Source organism: Rhineura floridana, chromosome 8 (genome assembly GCF_030035675.1).
Source record: "Rhineura floridana isolate rRhiFlo1 chromosome 8, rRhiFlo1.hap2, whole genome shotgun sequence".
NCBI classification, from domain to species: Eukaryota; Metazoa; Chordata; class Lepidosauria; order Squamata; family Rhineuridae; genus Rhineura; species Rhineura floridana.
This window is the reverse complement of record NC_084487.1, coordinates 1742556-1760088: the sequence shown is the minus strand read 5'-3', so window position 1 is coordinate 1760088 and position 17533 is coordinate 1742556. Positions and strand designations below refer to the sequence as shown.

At 45.4% G+C, this 17533-nt stretch overlaps 1 protein-coding gene across 5 annotated transcripts in view; it reads left to right on the top strand.

Moving 5' to 3' along the window:
• The window catches only part of SHANK3 (SH3 and multiple ankyrin repeat domains 3), a 445396-nt gene that overhangs the window by 311901 nt on the left and 115962 nt on the right, over nt 1–17533 (top strand). The gene's annotated exons all lie outside the window — the stretch shown is intronic.

The window sequence follows — 17533 nt, the reverse complement described above, 5'->3', positions numbered from 1 at the left end:
ATAAAGTGCCACTGGGTGGCCTGGGCAGAGATTTCATTGAGCTGAGTCTCTTGTCTGCTAGCTAAGGATACTTATGAAAAGCAAAGCGAAGAAACCTAGTTATTAAAATTGTGAACTGGCAGTTTGCCATGAATCAGATCAGCCAGGCCTTGGCTGTTCCTACTTTTATGAACTGTGCTCTAATTTAAGAGACAGGTGTCAGGGCCTGGAACCTGAAGTGGTTGCATAAAGATGCTCCGGTCAACACCGGGGCTGTACAGCTCCCTTGCCTCCACACTCACTGGGTCCAGTCTCTTTTCTGCTAGATTCTCAGGCACTCACAGCTTTTAATACGTAGCTTCAGTTGCTGGCCATTTTGATCGCGGAAGGCCAGTACAGAAAGTGCAAGGAAATTCATTTGTATGAGGAGCCGACTGCTGCAAGCGAAAGAGGAGTGAAGGTCACTGAGACGAAGCTACGGCAAACACACAAATACGTTTATGTCGTTTAAATGGGATGGATTTTACAATAACCTAATAAAAGCATATCACCAATAACAAGGATGAAGAGCGAAAGGGCTGTGGCTGACTGCGGCCCTCCAGCCCTCCCTCCCTGGCCCTTGGGACTCCCCTTCACAGCCTCCTTCAGTGTTTCTACCTGGCTAGAATAACGTGTCTTCCAACATGTCTTCAGGAGAGACTGAAAGAACTGGGCATGTTTAGCCTGGAGAAGAGAAGACTGAGGGGAGATATGATAGCACTCTTCAAGTACATGAAAGGTTGTCACACAGAGGAGGGCTGGGATCTCTTCTTGATCGTCCCAGAGTGGGACACAGAACCCTAAAAGAGGCCACAAACACCCAGTACCCTTCAAATTAAGGGCCAAAAGCCCAAGTATGACAATGGAACCAATGACCTAGAGAGGTAGTGGGCTCTCCGACAGTGGAGGCATTGAAGAGGCAGCTGGACAGCCATCTGTCAGGAATGCTTTGATTTGGATTCCTGCATTGATCAGGGGGTTGGACTTGATGGCCTTATAGGCCCCTTCCAACTCTACTATTCTGTGATTCTGTGAACTCTTTCTGGGCTTCCTTCTTGCCCAGGTGAAGGATAAAGAGAGCACAGGTGGCTCCACCCTCTCTTGCTCCTGGCCCTGCCCACCGCTGGCAAGTGGCCCTCGGAAGGTTGCCTGGAAAGAATTGTGACCATGGGGCTGAAAAGGTTTCCCCACGCCTGACCTAAAAACTGGTCCCTAGTGGTGCTCTTTCATCCATGTTATCTCCAGGGCGCGTCCAATTCAGAGCAGGCTAGTGGAAATTAGTGGCCGTGACTAACATAGGTTCATTAATTTCAGCGCTTCTGCTCAGGGCTTTTTTGTGACGGTGCTCACTCATAAGAGACTGCTAGCACTTCTTTTCTTGCTGTCCATGCTGGCACCCTCAGGCACTTTTACTAAGGTATAAGTGCTGGCACCTTGTTAAAAAAAGCACTGGTTCTACTCAAGTAGAACTTAGTTGGATGCAACCTGTTTGGCTCTTCCAGCCGCTGTGGCAAGATCTGCATCTCAGATGGTGAGCTGGCATTGCTCATTTGAAAGCCACCCCAAGTTTTCTGCATTCACCCAGGATCTCTGAAGGATCACTAGCGGCCTCCATATGAATCACAGCATTGGAAGGGACCTTGGAAGTCAAATCTGAGTCAGCCCCCTGTTCCGTGCAAGACCTACAAGGCAGGATGCAGCTTCAGGGCCTCTGACAGGTGGCCACCATCTGAACCTGCCCCTTGGTTAAGACCCACAGTAGAGACCCTGAAATCAGAGGGCAGGCAGCTGGCAACCAGGATCAGAGCTGTGGAATGCTGATCTGGAATCAGAGAACCATAGAGTTGGAAGGGGCTTATAAGGCCATCAAGTCCAACCCCCTGCTCAATGCAGGAATCCAAATCAAAGCATCCCTGACAGATGGCTGCGCAGCTGCCTCTTGAATGCCTCCAGTGTTGGAGAGCCCACCATATTCCTAGGTCTTTGGTTCCACTGTCATACCACTCTAACAGCGAGGAAGTTCTTCCTGATGTTCAACTGAAATCTGCCTTCCTGCAACTTGAGCCCGTTCTTCCGTGTCCTGCACTCTGGGACCCTCCCTTCTGTCTCTTAGGCAGCAGATTGAAACACTCCCATAGTTTGCTCAGCCCATTCACAAACTAGGATTCAAATGTAAATTAGGTTCTCCTGCTAACTCTTGTTTGTTTCTTGGCTTTTAGGTTGCTGCTTTTATTTGATTGTTTTTATTGCCTGTAAGTAGCCTTAAGGGCCTGTGTTGGTGAAAAGGCAGGACAGGAGTGCTTTGAATGAAACAGCAAAACAAGATTAAGAAATGAAATGTTCACTATAGGAAACAGGCATGTTAGAGCGAGTATGTACATTGGGCAAAAGATTTAGGCTGCAGTCCTAAACACACTTGCTAGTGAATAAGCCCCACTGAACTCCGTGGTACTTACTTCTGAATAAACCTTCATAGGACTGTTCCTATTCATGCATAAGTTAGGTGTTTATCTTTCTGTTATTGAGCGGAGTTAGCAAGGAAAGCAAAAGTTGCTGGCCAGGATGTGCCGTGGACGAGGCTAACGACTGGCCCAGGCTGGAGCAGTCAGATCTCTCCATGTCATCTCCCAGAGCGGAGGGTCAATACTTATCTAGGGCGTGCATGGTACAGCAGTTCTAGCAAATCCCCTGTTTGGCCAGGATTAGGCTGGATGACCTCAAGGCGCCTTTCCAATCAGCAAGCCTAGCTGCAGCACAGATTGGAAACAGGGTCAAGCCTGGCCATCTCTTCTGGTTCCTAGCTGATAAAACTGGAGACTGCAGGTCTGTGAAGGACACAGGGATGTCCCATAATCAGCCTATGTCCACCAGGGTCTTTGGGGAAGGGGGGATAAGGAGAGCCAGGAAAGCCAAACTGGGCTCAGAAGGCCAATTGGATTTGTTATGCAGAACTGATCTATTCCATCTGTGAGTTGGGGCAAGGTGGGGGAGAACTGCCAGCCAAAGAGAGGTGCCGTGGCAAGAGGTGACCCCATCACACCACCACCACCACCACCACCACCACCACCACCACCACCATCATCATCATCATCATCATCATCATCATCATCATCATCATCATCATTATTATTATTATTATTATTATATTACATTTGTATACCACCCCAGAGCCGAAGCATTCTAGGCGGTTTACAACAGTTAAAATATTAAAAACAAATATACAAATATACAAATTTAAAAACACTTAAAAAAAACCCATTTAAAACACATGCTAAAATGCCTGGGAGAAGAGGAAAGTCTTGACCTGGCGCTGAAAAGATAACAGGGTTGGCGCCAGGCACACCTCATCAGGGAGATCATCTCCATAATGAGGGAGATTCTGCTTTCCTCGCCATGAGGCAGGCAGTAGCCCAGGAACACCGGCCCTGTTGCCAGGCAAGGTGGAGCTGTTCCTTGTATTTAGGGACCCAGGAAGCTGCCTTCCCGATTCCGACCCTCTAGTTCAATATTGCTCGCACCGACAGTCAGTGGCTCTTCAGGCTTAGTCCTCCCCAGCCCTACCCTGAGGTACCAGGATTGGATGAGAAACCTCCTGCGTGCAAAGCAGACATTTGGCCATTGAGCTGTGGGCCGCAGCTGTGAGGCACGGCACAGACATGAAGAAAATGGGGAGTAAACAGGAAATGGACATTGGCTGGGGAGGGAGCATTGAAGGGCAGAGACAGACAGCCTGGGTGGGTTCCCCTGCAGCTCAGCGGGCTGCCTGGAAGCTGAGGCAGGGAGGAGGAGGAGGAGGAAGAGGAAGAGGAGGAGGAGGAAGGGGAGGAGGAAAGCCAGGTACAGTTTAAACCCTCCCTTCTCCTTCCCTCTGTCTGAGGCTGGAGTGGAAAGCCCAAACCCAAAATTCCCCACAACTTGATTTTCCATCCAATTAAGTCAACAGTCAGTATCCTGCCAACGGTTAGGATCTCACCCTGCTGGTGAGATTCTCACAGGCTTTGGGGTGACCACGGTGGTGGGAAGTGGGACACTGGACTACATCAGCCTTGGCGTGATCAGCAGGGGCTCTTCTTAGGTTCTCATGAAATGATAAACGTGAGTGAGGAATGACATGCACCTTTCCTGTATGTTGGGAGATTCAGGACAGATAAAAGGAAGAACACCTCTTATATACCCAGTCGATCACTGCGCTCTACAGGTGAGGGCCTCCTGCAGATACCATCTTATCAGGAGGTCCGTTCCACACAACATAGGAAGCAGATATTTAGCGCAGTGGCACCTTCCCTTTGGAATTCCCTTCCCTTAAATATTAGACAGGTGCCATCTCTGTTATCTTTTTGGTGCCTACTGAAGACCTTCCTCTTTCAACAAGCCTTTTAAGTAGAGACCTTATCCCAGTCTGCATCTGTGCTGGAGTTGCTTTTTAAGATGTTCTGGTTTTAAGATCTTTAGAAAACTTGTTTTCAGCATTTTCCTGCTTATTGTTTGCCACCCTGGGCTCCTTTTGTGAAGAAGGGCAGGATATAAATATGATAATAAAGAAATAAAAATGTACGGACTTCTTCACACAGGGCGTAGTTAAACTCGCTCCTGCAAGAGGCTCAGGTCCTGCCTGCAGACTTCCTGGAAGAGGCACCTGGTTGGCCACTGCAAAAACAGGGAGCTGGACTAGATGGGCCCTCTTTGGCCTGATCCAGCCGCAGCCGGGCTCTTGCTTATGTCCTGTACCTCAGTGCCTTCCCGAAGAGGCCAGCCTCCTTTGGAGCCTGCTGCTGAAGCAGGCCAGCATGTTGGCCTTTTCTTGAAGCTTTACAACAGTGGTCTTTAAATCTGACAGTCGCCATGGTGCTGTTTTTAAAAAGTTCCACAGAATGCTTGTTGACTGAGGTGGCTGCCTAGGTGCTTGGAGGGTCTCCATGCCAGCTGCAAGTTGTGGGGTCTGCTGTCGGCAGGCACTTTGTTGTGCAGCACTAGGGCTCGGGAGGGTCTTCCACCAGCTGCCAACTGTGGCTTGCAGTTCTGTGCTGATGGCAGTGTGTGTGTTGTGAGCCCCAGGCAGTTGCTGTGTATTTCTGACAAAAGTGATGTCAGGGAGATAAACAGAGCCTGATTGTAAGTTCCCAAGTCAGGGCCATCTCTCTGTTGCAGTGTTTTTATGTCGTCTGTGTTTGCCAGTGTGGCCTAGTGGTTACAGTGCTGGACTACAACCTGGGAGACCAGGGTTCGAATCCCCAAACAGCCATGAAGCGCACTGGGTGACCTTGGGCCAGTCACTGCCTCTCAGCCTCATGAAAACCCTATTCGTAGGGTCGCCATAAGGCGGGATCGACTTGAAGGCAGTACATCTTTGCCAGTGTGCTTGCACACGTGAGTGTTTGGGGGGAGGAGCGTCCCAGGTCTCTGCTTGGCTTCTTTGAGTCAGATTTTCTCCTGCATTCTGAAAGGGTTTCACTGTTTAATCCTTCTGCCTGAATTTGGGACTTCAGGCTGTGTACTCACCAAAGTGTTACTGTGCAGGTGGGTTGCACAGATCTGATCTTTCCGTGTGCACCAGCAGCCCACCAAGTACCACTTTGCCAACAGAAGTAGGGGGTATTGTGATAGATGGCACTCAGCAAAACATTACCACACATGTAAACAAAAAACAAAAAACCCAGCCCATGCCCTGAGCTTCAGTACTTACTCTTCCAGGGAGATTCCTTGATCATGAAGGAGGTTTTCCCAGGGTGCAACTCATCGATTGCACTCCAGGTGTGCTGACCCCTGAGATGTTAAATCTGCTGTAAGTTGCATAGAGACTACTGGGTATGAGGTGACGAAAATATGATGGTGATGATGATGATGATGATGATACATCACAGTTGGGTAACATGCGATTTTATGATGGATTTTCAGTCTTGCCACATTATCCACAGATCAAGAAAATCCAAATTAAATGGGAGGAAAGTGTAGGCTGCCAGTTAGATGAGGGCAACATTGTGTAGATGACTCCAAAACTGTGTGTGTGCACACGCGTACGCACGCACGCACATTGAATCCACTTTCAGCTGTTGCATGTAGACAGGCACAGGCGGCATGGCTGGAAGATGGGCTGGGAAAGGAGGTTTGGGCATAGGAACACAAAGGCATAAGAACATAAGAAGAGCCTGCTGGATCAGGGCAGTGGCCCATCTAGTCCAGCATCCTGTTCTCACAGTGGCCAACTAGGTGCCCGGGGGAAGCCCGCAAGCAGGACCCGAGTGCAAGAACACTCTCCCCTCCTGAGGCTTCCGGCAACTGGTTTTCAGAAGCATGCTGCCTCTGACTAGGGTGGCAGAGCACAGCCATCATGGCTAGTAGCCATTGATAGCCCTGTCCTCCATGAATTGGTCTAATCTTCTTTTAAAGTCATCCAAGCTGGTGGCCATTACTGCATCTTGTGGGAGCAAATTCCATAGTTTAAGTATGCGCTGAGTAAAGAAGTACTTCCTTTTGTCTGTCCTGAATCTTCCAACATTCAGCTTCTTTGAATGTCCACGAGTTCTAGTATCATGAGAGAGGGAGAAGAACTTTTCTCTATCCACTTTCTCAATGCCATGCATAATTTTATACACTTCTATCATGTCTCCTCTGACCCGCCTTTTCTCTAAACTAAAAAGCCCCAAATGCTGCAACCTTTCCTCGTAAGGGAGTCGCTCCATCCCCTTGATCATTCTGGTTGCCCTCTTCTGAACCTTTTCCAACTCTATAATATCCTTTTTGAGATGAGGCGACCAGAACTGTACACAGTATTCCAAATGCGGCCGCACCATAGATTTATACAACGGCATTATGATATTGGCTGTTTTATTTTCAATACCTTTCCTAATTATTGCTAGCATGGAATTTGCCTTTTTCACAGCTGCCGCACACTGGGTCGACATTTTCATCGTGCTGTCCACTACAACCCCGAGGTCTCTCTCCTGGTCGGTCACCGCCAGTTCAGACCCCATGAGCGTATATGTGAAATTAAGATTTTTTGCTCCAATATGCATAATTTTACACTTGTTTATATTGAATTGCATTTGCCATTTTCCCGCCCATTCACTCAGTTTGGAGAGGTCTTTTTGGAGCTCTTCGCAATCCCTTTTTGTTTTAACAACCCTGAACAATTTAGTGTCGTCAGCAAACTTGGCCACTTCACTGCTCACTCCTAATTCTAGGTCATTAATGAACAAGTTGAAAAGTACAGGTCCCAATACTGATCCGTGAGGGACTCCACTTTCTACAGCCCTCCATTGGGAGAACTGTCCGTTTATTCCTACTCTCTGCTTTCTTTCTTAACCAATTTCTTATCCACGAGAGGACCTCTCCTCTTATTCCATGACTGCTAAGGTTCCTCAGAAGTCTTTGGTGAGGTACCTTGTCAAACGCTTTTTGAAAGTCTATGTACACTATGTCCACTGGATCACCTCTATCTATATGCTTGTTGACACTCTCAAAGAATTCTAATAGGTTACTGAGACAGGACTGATTCTGTAGCCAACTGTGGATCTGTTTGCTCCATCCAGCCCACGTTTAGCTAGCTTGCTAACCAGAATATCGTGGGGCACTTTGTGAAAAGCTTTGGTGAAGTCAAGATATATTATGTCCACAGTATTCCCACAGTCTACCAGGGAGGTTACCTGATCAAAAAATGAGAGAAGATTAATCTGGCAGGATTTGTTCTTGATAAATCCATGTTGGCTTCTAGTAACCACTGCATTGTTTTCAAGGTGCTTACAGATTGACTGCTTTATAATCTGCTCCATAATTTTCCCAGGGACTGATGTTAGGCTGACTGGTCTGTAGTTCCCTGGTTCCTCCTTCTTGGCCTTTTTGAAGATAGGGACAACATTAGCTCTCCTCCAGTCATCCGGCACTTCACCGCTCCTCCATGATTTTGTAAAGATGATAGACAGTGGTTCCGAGAGCTCTTCAGCCAGTTCCTTCAATACTCTAGGATGCAGTTCTTCAGGCCCCAGCGATTTGAACTGGCTCCAAGTGATTAGGTAGGGCAGGGGCAAAGCTGGGACAGCAGGGAACTCCGGGCAAGGCAAGAAGGGAAGTGGAACAGGCAATAAATTTTGCAGTGGGGATGTCAGAAGGAGCACCACAAGTGGGGCAAGGGGAGGCAAAGGAATGAAAAGGGGGGATACAGGATGGTGGGGCCAGCTGCACAGGGGCTCCTGGGGCAAGGCTGGGGCTAGCAAGACCAGAGGAGGTCAGCTAGCACCAGGCAAGCTTAACAGCCCCAGCAGGTCAAGGCTGAAGGGTTCTGCCTAGCAGAACAGTTGACAATCAACTATGAAAAAACGGAAGTCTTGATTTTTAACACAGTATGTAATTTTGTGCATCCCCTAGTTAGCCAAGGTGCTTAGTAAACAGGGCCATAGTATGACTAACTCGTTGCAAAAAACAAATGTAACTAACTTTTTCATCAGCTTAAAAGCTTGTTGTCGTTGTTGTTATGTGCCTTCAAGTCTATTACGACTTATGGCGACCCTATGAATCAGCGAGCTCCTTTTAGTCTTCAGCTGTAGTCCTGCTTTTGTGCTTTCCTCTTTAACTTTCATCAGCATTCATTTCAAATCTTGACAGCTTTTTAAAAAAATGTTTTTATTTTTTTTATCATTAATTTTTATTCAAATTTTCAAAAACAAAACAAAACAAAACAAAAATACAAATTAAACAATAAAATAAAATGTCGACTTCCGATTTGTCGCAGATCAGTTATAGGTCTACAATATATAACAAACCTGTCTCTTAAATTATATTACAAAATCACTTTCCTCCAGTAGTTATCTTAATTAATCATCAAATCTCATAAACATCACCTTATTCTTTCCACAAAAAGTCAAAGAGAGGTTTCAACTCCTTGAGAAATATATCTATCAATTTTTCTCCAAATAAACATGTCAATTAATCCATCTTATCAAATCTGTTAGGTCCAATAATTTCAATAGCCATTCTTCCATTATCAATGCTAATTCCATCTTCCATCTTCCATCCTTGCACCCATAATAATCCTGTTAGGTCTAATAATTTCAGTAGCCATTCTTCCATTATCAGTGTCCCATAATAATCTTGCTGTCATAGCCATAGTCATATAATAAGAGTCTGATATGAATTTCCTTTATCACAAATATTTCCTTGCCATCAATTCTGAATGTGTTGCTGAAATATTGTTGTAAAGTCATATCTCTATTCTTCTTTTTTACGAAATGCACTGGCACATCTCTTGAAAGTTTTTCCATTGTCACATATCTGTAATTAATTCTATAGATTTTTTCTATGTCAAACTCCATCACATCATTCCAGTCCAGAAATTTATCCAAGACATTGATAACTTTATCTCTGATATCTTCATTAATTTCTTCAGAGACAACGCTGAATTCCAAACAGTAAACTTTATCTCTAATATCCATAAACTCCAAGTCTTTTTCCAGTTCCACATTTGTTCCGATCTCCAGGGCTTGCATCTTCCCTTTAATTTTTCTTTTTTCATCTTCTAATGCTTGACCATTTGTATCTCTGATCTCATCAACCTCCTCTCTCACAAAATCCCCTATTTGTTTAAGCTCCTGCTTCATTTTGCCAAATTCAATTTTCATCTCCTGTCTACCCTGTCTCAGGGTTTGTTTCATTATCTCAATCTCATCCATTATTTTCTGAAACATAGTTACTTCCAGATTCTCAGTCACTTTCTTGATTGCCATTCTTAAAACCACAAAGAAAAAAAAACCCACTTCTTATTCCAGCAACAAAGTGGTTAATATTCCAAGCTTGATGACATCACAGTGTAGCCTGCCTTATCTCTTATATGCTCAGGAATGCAAAACAAATTTAGTTCACAGCATCAAAACAGTTAGTGGCATCCAGAACAAGCAGATTCATCAGAATGAAATAGACCAGAAAAAATAGTCCCAGACATATAATACTCAAAAGCTCATAAATCAGATTTATTATTATTATTTTTCTCCTCGGAATAGAAATCCCTCATCCATTTGTATCTCTAAAATGTACAATTCCAGGCCAGCTTTTTGCAATAAAAAACAAAGATAAGCTATTACGATTTCTTTCCTCCTTAATTTCGTGAATGAAAGAGAAGAGTTATAACTAACCCAGGGATTCTTTATAGCTGATTCATTGACAAATCTCTTTTTGTTGCAACAATTTAAGCCAGATGATAAAAATAGAAAGAAGGATGCTTGCCTGTTAAAATCCGTTTATCTTTAAAGAAAAGATAAATGTCTCGCTTAATCAGTTAGAGCTTGGTTGGAAGTCCGTCCGGCGTTGCTGGCTGAACCTTCTTTCATAAACTAATGAAATCCAGTCCCCCCAACAAACACAAGCTTTTGTGGTTAATCTCTAGGTTTCTCCCTTCCCGGGAGAAAGTCTTTACCAGTAAAAAAAAAACGTTCTGACTGATTTTAAAACTGAAAAAGCTTCTTCTGAGACGAGAGCTCGTCTCAAAGGCAGGCACAGGCGAAGTCACCCTTCCCGGAAGTCTAAAATGTTTTTAAAGATGTTTTGTTTTAATGTATTTTTAAGTCTGTTTTTATGATGTTTTGGTGTGCTTCTAGTGCTTTTGTTTGCCACCCTGGGCTCCTGCTGGGAGGAAGGGTGGGATATAAATCAAATAATAAATAAATAAATAAATAAATACTGGTTTCTGCTAAGAGTATGGTATCGCCTGCATATCTAAAAAGCTGCCCCTGAGTAATCAAGCAACAGGTTTTTAAGAGGGGAGGGAAGTTAGGTCTGGGCCCATGATTGTGTAACCGTGGCTTGTAAAAGGTGGTCTTTAATTTGACACTGGGTTGGACCCCCAGTGGTCATCTGTCTGGCTGCCGTCCTCCAACTGGAAGTGTGACATCCCTGATTTGGCTCCTTTCCAGTGGTAGGTGCACAGCTGCTGGCCAAAATTCAACCCCCCACCCGTCCTGTGATGGCATTTGGTTTGGTCCTGTGTTTCGGATGCTTATTAGAAACATACCTTTTTGTCCAATTGTTTCTGTCTGTGGATTTTAGTATTTTTAGTTCTTTGAGTATTTTGATATTCTGCTATTTTGAATATTCTTAGTTGTTGTTATTGTCAATCTGTATCATGTTTTGATGTGTGTTTTAGAATTTTGACTCTCTTACCGTCAACTGCTTTGGGATACTTATTTATAGTAAGCAGTCTATAAATTGATTGGACCTCCGTGGCGCGGAGTGCCTTTCACCAGCTTTGGCTGGTAAGACAGCTGCAGCCATTTCTGGACCGGGATAGTCTGACCACTGTTGTCCACGCACTGGTAACCTCCAGGCTGGATTACTGTAATGCGCTCTACATGGGGCTGCCCTTGAGGTTGGTCCAGAGGCTGCAGCTGGTGCACAATGCGGTGGTGAGACTGCTCACTTGGGCAGAGTATCACCAACATGTCACCCCACTGCTGAAAGAATTGCACTGGCTGCCCATTTGCTACCGGGCCAAGTTCAAGGTTCTAGTTTGCTGTACAGCTTGGGACCAGGATACCTGAAAGACCGTCTTATCCCTTATATACCCAGTCGATCACTGCATTCTACAGGTGAGGGCCTCCTGCAGATACCATCTTAATAGGAGGTCCATTCTGCACAACATAGGAAACGGACCTTTAGTGTGGCAGCACCTACCCTGTGGAATTCCCTCCCCTTCAGTATTAGACAGGCGCCGTGTCTGTTATCTTTTCTGTGCCTATTGAAGACCTTCTTCTTTCAACAAGCCTTTTAAGCTGAGTTCTTATCCCAGTCTGCATCTGTGTTGGAATTGCTTTTGAATATGTTTTTAAAACCTTTTTTTAAAAAAAAAACCCAATGTTTTTAACCTTTTTTAAACAAAAGTTTTAAAAGCTTTTTTAAAAAAAATGTTTTTAAAGATGTTTTGTTTTAATGTATTTTAAGGTCTGTTTTTATGATGTTTTAAAGTGTTTTTAGTGCTTTTGTTTGCCGCCCTGGGCTCCTGCTGGGAGGAAGGTGGGATATAAATCAAATAATAAATAAATAAATAAAATAAAGAATAAATAATTGTGACTGGGGCCTTGGAGCTTGATCCACCTCAGCGCAGGCAGGGAAGACAAGAGAGGCCAGAACTCCCATCGCTCTGGTGGCCTGAAGCATCCAGGATTGCGAGTCCAGCCCTATGGCTTCCTATGTGATCCTTTGCTGGTGCATACAAGGACACAGTGGTGTCAACGGGTCCTCTGTATCTTCAGTAGCCATGGACAATTCTCCTCTTTGCTTTGGAGTGTTACTTTATGGAAATGTGCATTTCCCAATTCCTACAGAAATATTTGGGCATTGCAGTTCAGATTCAGGTTGATGCAAAGCTGGGATACTCAGCACCACAGAAGGCCAGGGGAGGGGTGATAGACACACATTTTGACCTACATCATGAAAACTGGGACTATGTTCCTCACCTATGTGTAAGGTTTCGAACTTGCTCTAGATGACTTCAGGATGTGAAGTGAGTGTTGAATTCAGCAGTCCATTTGCTGTGATCTGTTTAGGGGAAGGGCGGAAACTCAGTGGAAGGGCATCCGCTTTGCATGGAGAAGGCGCCAGGTTCCGTCCCCAATGGCATTGGAGAGAACTGGGCTACAAACCCTGGAGAGCGGCTGCCAGTCAGTGTAGGCACTACTAAGCTAGGTGGACCGAAGATCTAACTCGTCATAAGGCAGCTCTTCCTATGTTCCCGTTGAAGGAAGGGGGTGGTTAGGGCAGCTTTGGCTGACCAGGCAGATGGGAGATGATGGGAATTATAGTCCAAAACATCTGGACTACGCTGGTGGCGCCAGGTTGGCAAAGGCTGGTTAGGAGCAAGGAATGGAGCTTGTTGGAGGAGAGAAGCAGCAACAGGTTGGCAGGCTCTGATCTGCTCTCGGCTGGGTTGGGTCTCCCCCCCCATTCCTGCTCCTCCTCCAAGAGCAGCGCCCTCCTCTTCCACGGGCGCCTCCTTTGCCGGTTTCCTCCTCTTGGCTCTCTTGCTCTTTGAAGTGCTCTCGCACGGTTTCCATGGCAACCATTATGTCATTCTAACTAGCATTTCTCAAAACCCATTTTAAGTCAAGTGAGGCTAGAGTCACCAGCAGGTATTTAGTGATCTGTATGTTCTAGCAATGGCTGAAGAGCATAAGCCAGGCATCCCCCACGTCACCCCCCCTCTGCAATCAGGGCAGCCCATCCTTCACCAACCTGGTGCCCTCCAGATGTTTTGGTCTATAATTCCCATCAGCACCAGCACCAGTGGGGGCTGATGGCCATGGCAGTCCTACCGTCCGGAGAGCGCCAGGCTGGGGAAGGGTGAGCTTAGGTTGATGAACCATTTTGGTTGGTGCTTCATGATTACTGGTCACTTCTCCTTGTCATCCCCTCTTTTTTCCGGGGGGGGGATAATGTGGTCTTAGTGATGTGAATATGTTGTTGTTGTTGTTGTTATGTGCCTTCCAGTTGATTTTGACTTATGGCGACCCTATGAATCACTGACCTCCAAGAGCATCTGTCATGAACCACCCTGTTCAGCTCTTGTAAGTTCAGGTCTGTGGCTTCCTTGATGGAATCGATTCAACTCTTGTTTGGCCTTCCTCTTTTTCTACTCCCTTCTGTTTTTCCCAGCATTATGGCCTTTTCTAGGGAATCTTGTCTTCTCATGATGTGTCCAAAGTATGATAACCTCATTTTCATCATTTTAGCTTCTGGTGATAGTTGTGGTTTAATTTGTTCTAACACCTAATTATTTGTCTTTTTCGCAGTCCATGGTACCCTCAAAGCTCTCCTCTAACACCACATTTCAAATGAGTTGATTTTTCTCTTATCCACTTTTCTCACTGTCCAACTTCCACATCCATACATAGAGATCGGGAATACCAGGGTCTGAATGATCCTAACTTTGGTGTTCAGTGAGACATCTTTGCATTTGAGGATCTTTTCTAGTTCTCTCACAGCTGCCCCCCCCCCAGTCCTAGCCTCCTTCTGATTTCTTGACTATTGTCTCAATTTTAGTTAATGACTGTGCCAAAATGGAAGTGAACTGCCTTCAAGTTGATTCTGACTTATGGCAATCCTACGAATAGAGTTTTCATGGTAAGCGGTATTCAGAGGTGGTTTACCATTGCCTTTCTCTGAGGCTAGGAGGCAGTGACTGGCCCAAGGTCACCCAGTGAGCTTCATGGCTGTGTGGTGATTCAAACCCTGGTCTCCCAGATTGTAGTCCAACACTCTAACCACTATCCCACACTGGCTCTCAAGGACTGTGCCAAGGTATTGATAATCCTTGACAAGTTCAATATCCTCACTGTCAACTTTAAAGTTACATAAGTCTTCTGTTGTCATTACTTTAGTCTTCTTGATGTTTAGCTGTAGTCCTGCTTTTGCGCTTTCCTCTTTAACTTTCATCAGTATTCATCTTAAAGCATTACTGGTTTCTGCTAAGATTATGGTATCATCTGCATATCTTAAATTATTGATATTTCTCCCTCCACCTTTTACACCTCCTTCATCTTGGTCCAATGTGAATATATAGAAAAAGTTAATTGGTTGTCATTTTTTATTTTTATTGTGAGCTGCTGAAAACTGTTTTGAAAAGCATGACATTAATTAATGGAAAGTTTGTGTACTGGACATTGGAGGTCACTTCACACACATTGCAATTTACACCCACCCACCCACTCAAAGTGCCTTCCTGAAGGAATTTCCCTGCTGGCTGCATCCCTGGTTACCCCTTGACAAACGTAAAGTCAGGAAACAGATCGTGAGTGTATGATTGTTGCACGTCCCGAGTCCGAACCTCTCTGCACAGCCTAAAAACGTTGTCTCTTCTGAAGAGGCCCTGAAAAACTGAGGCTTGAATTTGGGGTCACTGGGTTTATGGTTCTGCTCTGACCTGACCTCACAGGCTGGCTTCAGACAGGGGATCGTAGGGCTCTTCCATTTTGTGTGTGGACTGCCTTCAAGTCGATCCCAACTTATGGCGAGCATACGAATAGAGTTTTCATGGTAAGCCGTGTTCAAAGGGGGTTTACCATTGCCTTCCTCTGAGGCTGACAGGCAGTGACTGGCCCAAGGTCACCCAGTGGGCTTCATGGCTGTGTGGGGATTCGAACCCTGGTCTCCCAGGACGCAGTCCAACACTCTGACCACTGCGCCACACTGGCTCTCCATAGTAGTGTCTCTTTCTGCAACAAGTCATTGATGCAATAATAGCACATTAGTGGTGGATTTCAAGTGGACCGTCCACCCTTCCTTTTGCTTTCTTAGGTGTTCTGCGATACTTCTCCTGGGTTACTGCATTTTTGCTGTCTGGAAGGGCACTCACGTCCTATAGCGCAACAAAAGCAGAAGGAAAATAAACCCTGGAACATTTGTGATATAAAAAGCTACAGAACTTCAGTAAAAGTTATGGGTCACGCACTGATTGGAAACTAAGCAGTATGTCCACCTTGAAACGTTTGCAGACGAAAACAGCATTGAAAGGAGGATTGCGCATAACTGCCCCAATCCCATCATGAGTACGAATAATCATGAATGACACCTGGAAGGGTCCTTTGCCTCTCTGCGTATCCTTCTCCTAGGTTTGCCGTGCAAGAAGCACACACGCACACACACTTCTTAATCCTTTAAGGCAGGTGAGAAGGAGAGTTCAGGGCAGGGTTGAGATGGATGTTTGCCCCAGCGATTCTTTGCTTCCTTTAACTTTAAAATTCTTGCTGATTGAGTTGGGCTTCTGCCTGCCCAGGCTGAACTCCAGACGTGTATAAAATGGTCTGGAGAAAGTGGATAGAGAAAAGTCCCAGATGAGACAGTGATGGCTACCAACGTAGAGGGCTTTAAAAGATGACTAGACAAATTCATGGAGGGTAAGGCTATCAATGCTGCTAGCCACAATGGCTATGCTCTGTCTCCATAGTCAGAGGGAGCATGCCTCTTGAAGACCTTTTGTTGGGATTCACAAGTGGAGGAAGCAACTGTTGTGCTCAGGCCATCCTTGTGGACTTCCCATCTTGTCGGCCACTGTGAGGACAGGATGCTGGACTAGATGTTCTCATGTTCCACATCAGTTCTGAGCCAAACTTGAAGGGACCTGGGTGCATGAGGGGTCTTCCTTCCTGGAGCTGCTTCTGCTAGAACAACCCTTTCCAAGCCTTTGGTTATTTACACAGAACGTTTCACCAGGCAGAATCTGCAGTACGATTAGGTTGGACCCCGTTATTCCTGAATTCCTGTTTTTAACAGCTTCTATACTGTTGTGTTTATTTATTATTTAATTAATTTATGGGTCACCTTTTATGTTGAACTCAAGGTGATTTATAAACATGTCATAAAACAGCTAAAAATACTTTTTAAAATAATACAAAAAAAACAACTAAATGCATGTTTAAAAACAATACAAAACGAACACCCAAAGCAAAGATTTTAGTTTTTGTTTCTTATGGTATTTAGGTCCAGCCTTGCCTCCAAGGAGCTGAAGGTGGTGTTCATGTTTCTCTTCATGCAGAAGAGGGCAACCAGAATGATCAAGGGGATGGAGCGACTCCCTTACGAGGAAAGGTTGCAGCATTTGGGGCTTTTTAGTTTAGAGAAAAGGCGGGTCAGAGGAGACATGATAGAAGTGTATAAAATTATGCATGGCATTGAGAAAGTGGATAGAGAAAAGTTCTTCTCCCTCTCTCATGATACTAGAACTCGTGGACATTCAAAGAAGCTGAATGTTGGAAGATTCAGGACAGACAAAAGGAAGTACTTCTTTACTCAGCGCATAGTTAAACTATGGAATTTGCTCCCACAAGATGCAGTAATGGCCACCAGCTTGGATGGCTTTAAAAGAAGATTAGACAAATTCATGGAGGACAGGGCTATCAATGGCTACTAGCCATGATGGCTGTGCTGTGCCACCCTAGTCAGAGGCAGCATGCTTCTGAAAACCAGTTGCCGGAAGCCTCAGGAGGGGAGAGTGTTCTTGCAGTCGGGTCCTGCTTGCGGGCTTCCCCCAGGCACCTGGTTGGCCACTGTGAGAACAGGATGCTGGACTAGATGGGCCACTGGCCTGATCCAGCAGGCTCTTCTTATGTTCTTATGTCCCCCCCCGTCTCCATTTTATCCTCCCAACAACCCTGTGAGGTAGGTTAGGTTGAGAGGCTGTGACTGGCCCAAGTCACCCAGTGAGCTTCATGGCCGAGTGGGGATTTGAACCCGGGTCTTCTCAGGTCCTAGTCCAACACTCTAACGACTTTGTTGCAGGAGCTCCTAGGCTGTATCTCTGCGTGCTTTATTGCTTTTATGTTGTCTTTCTGCATACCGCTGAGATATTTTTAAATAGTAAGTAGTTTGGAAATGCTTTTTATTAAATAAAATCAATCATCGATGGCTGGGGGAAGTGCTCTGAGCCACCCAGAGTTGTCTCAGGAGGAGGAAGCATCGGGTGCGAATGAAGGATGTGTGGGTGTGGCCCTCTGGAGTTCAAAGGTCCGCTCTTCAGCAGGCATGTGCAGTGACCCTGGCC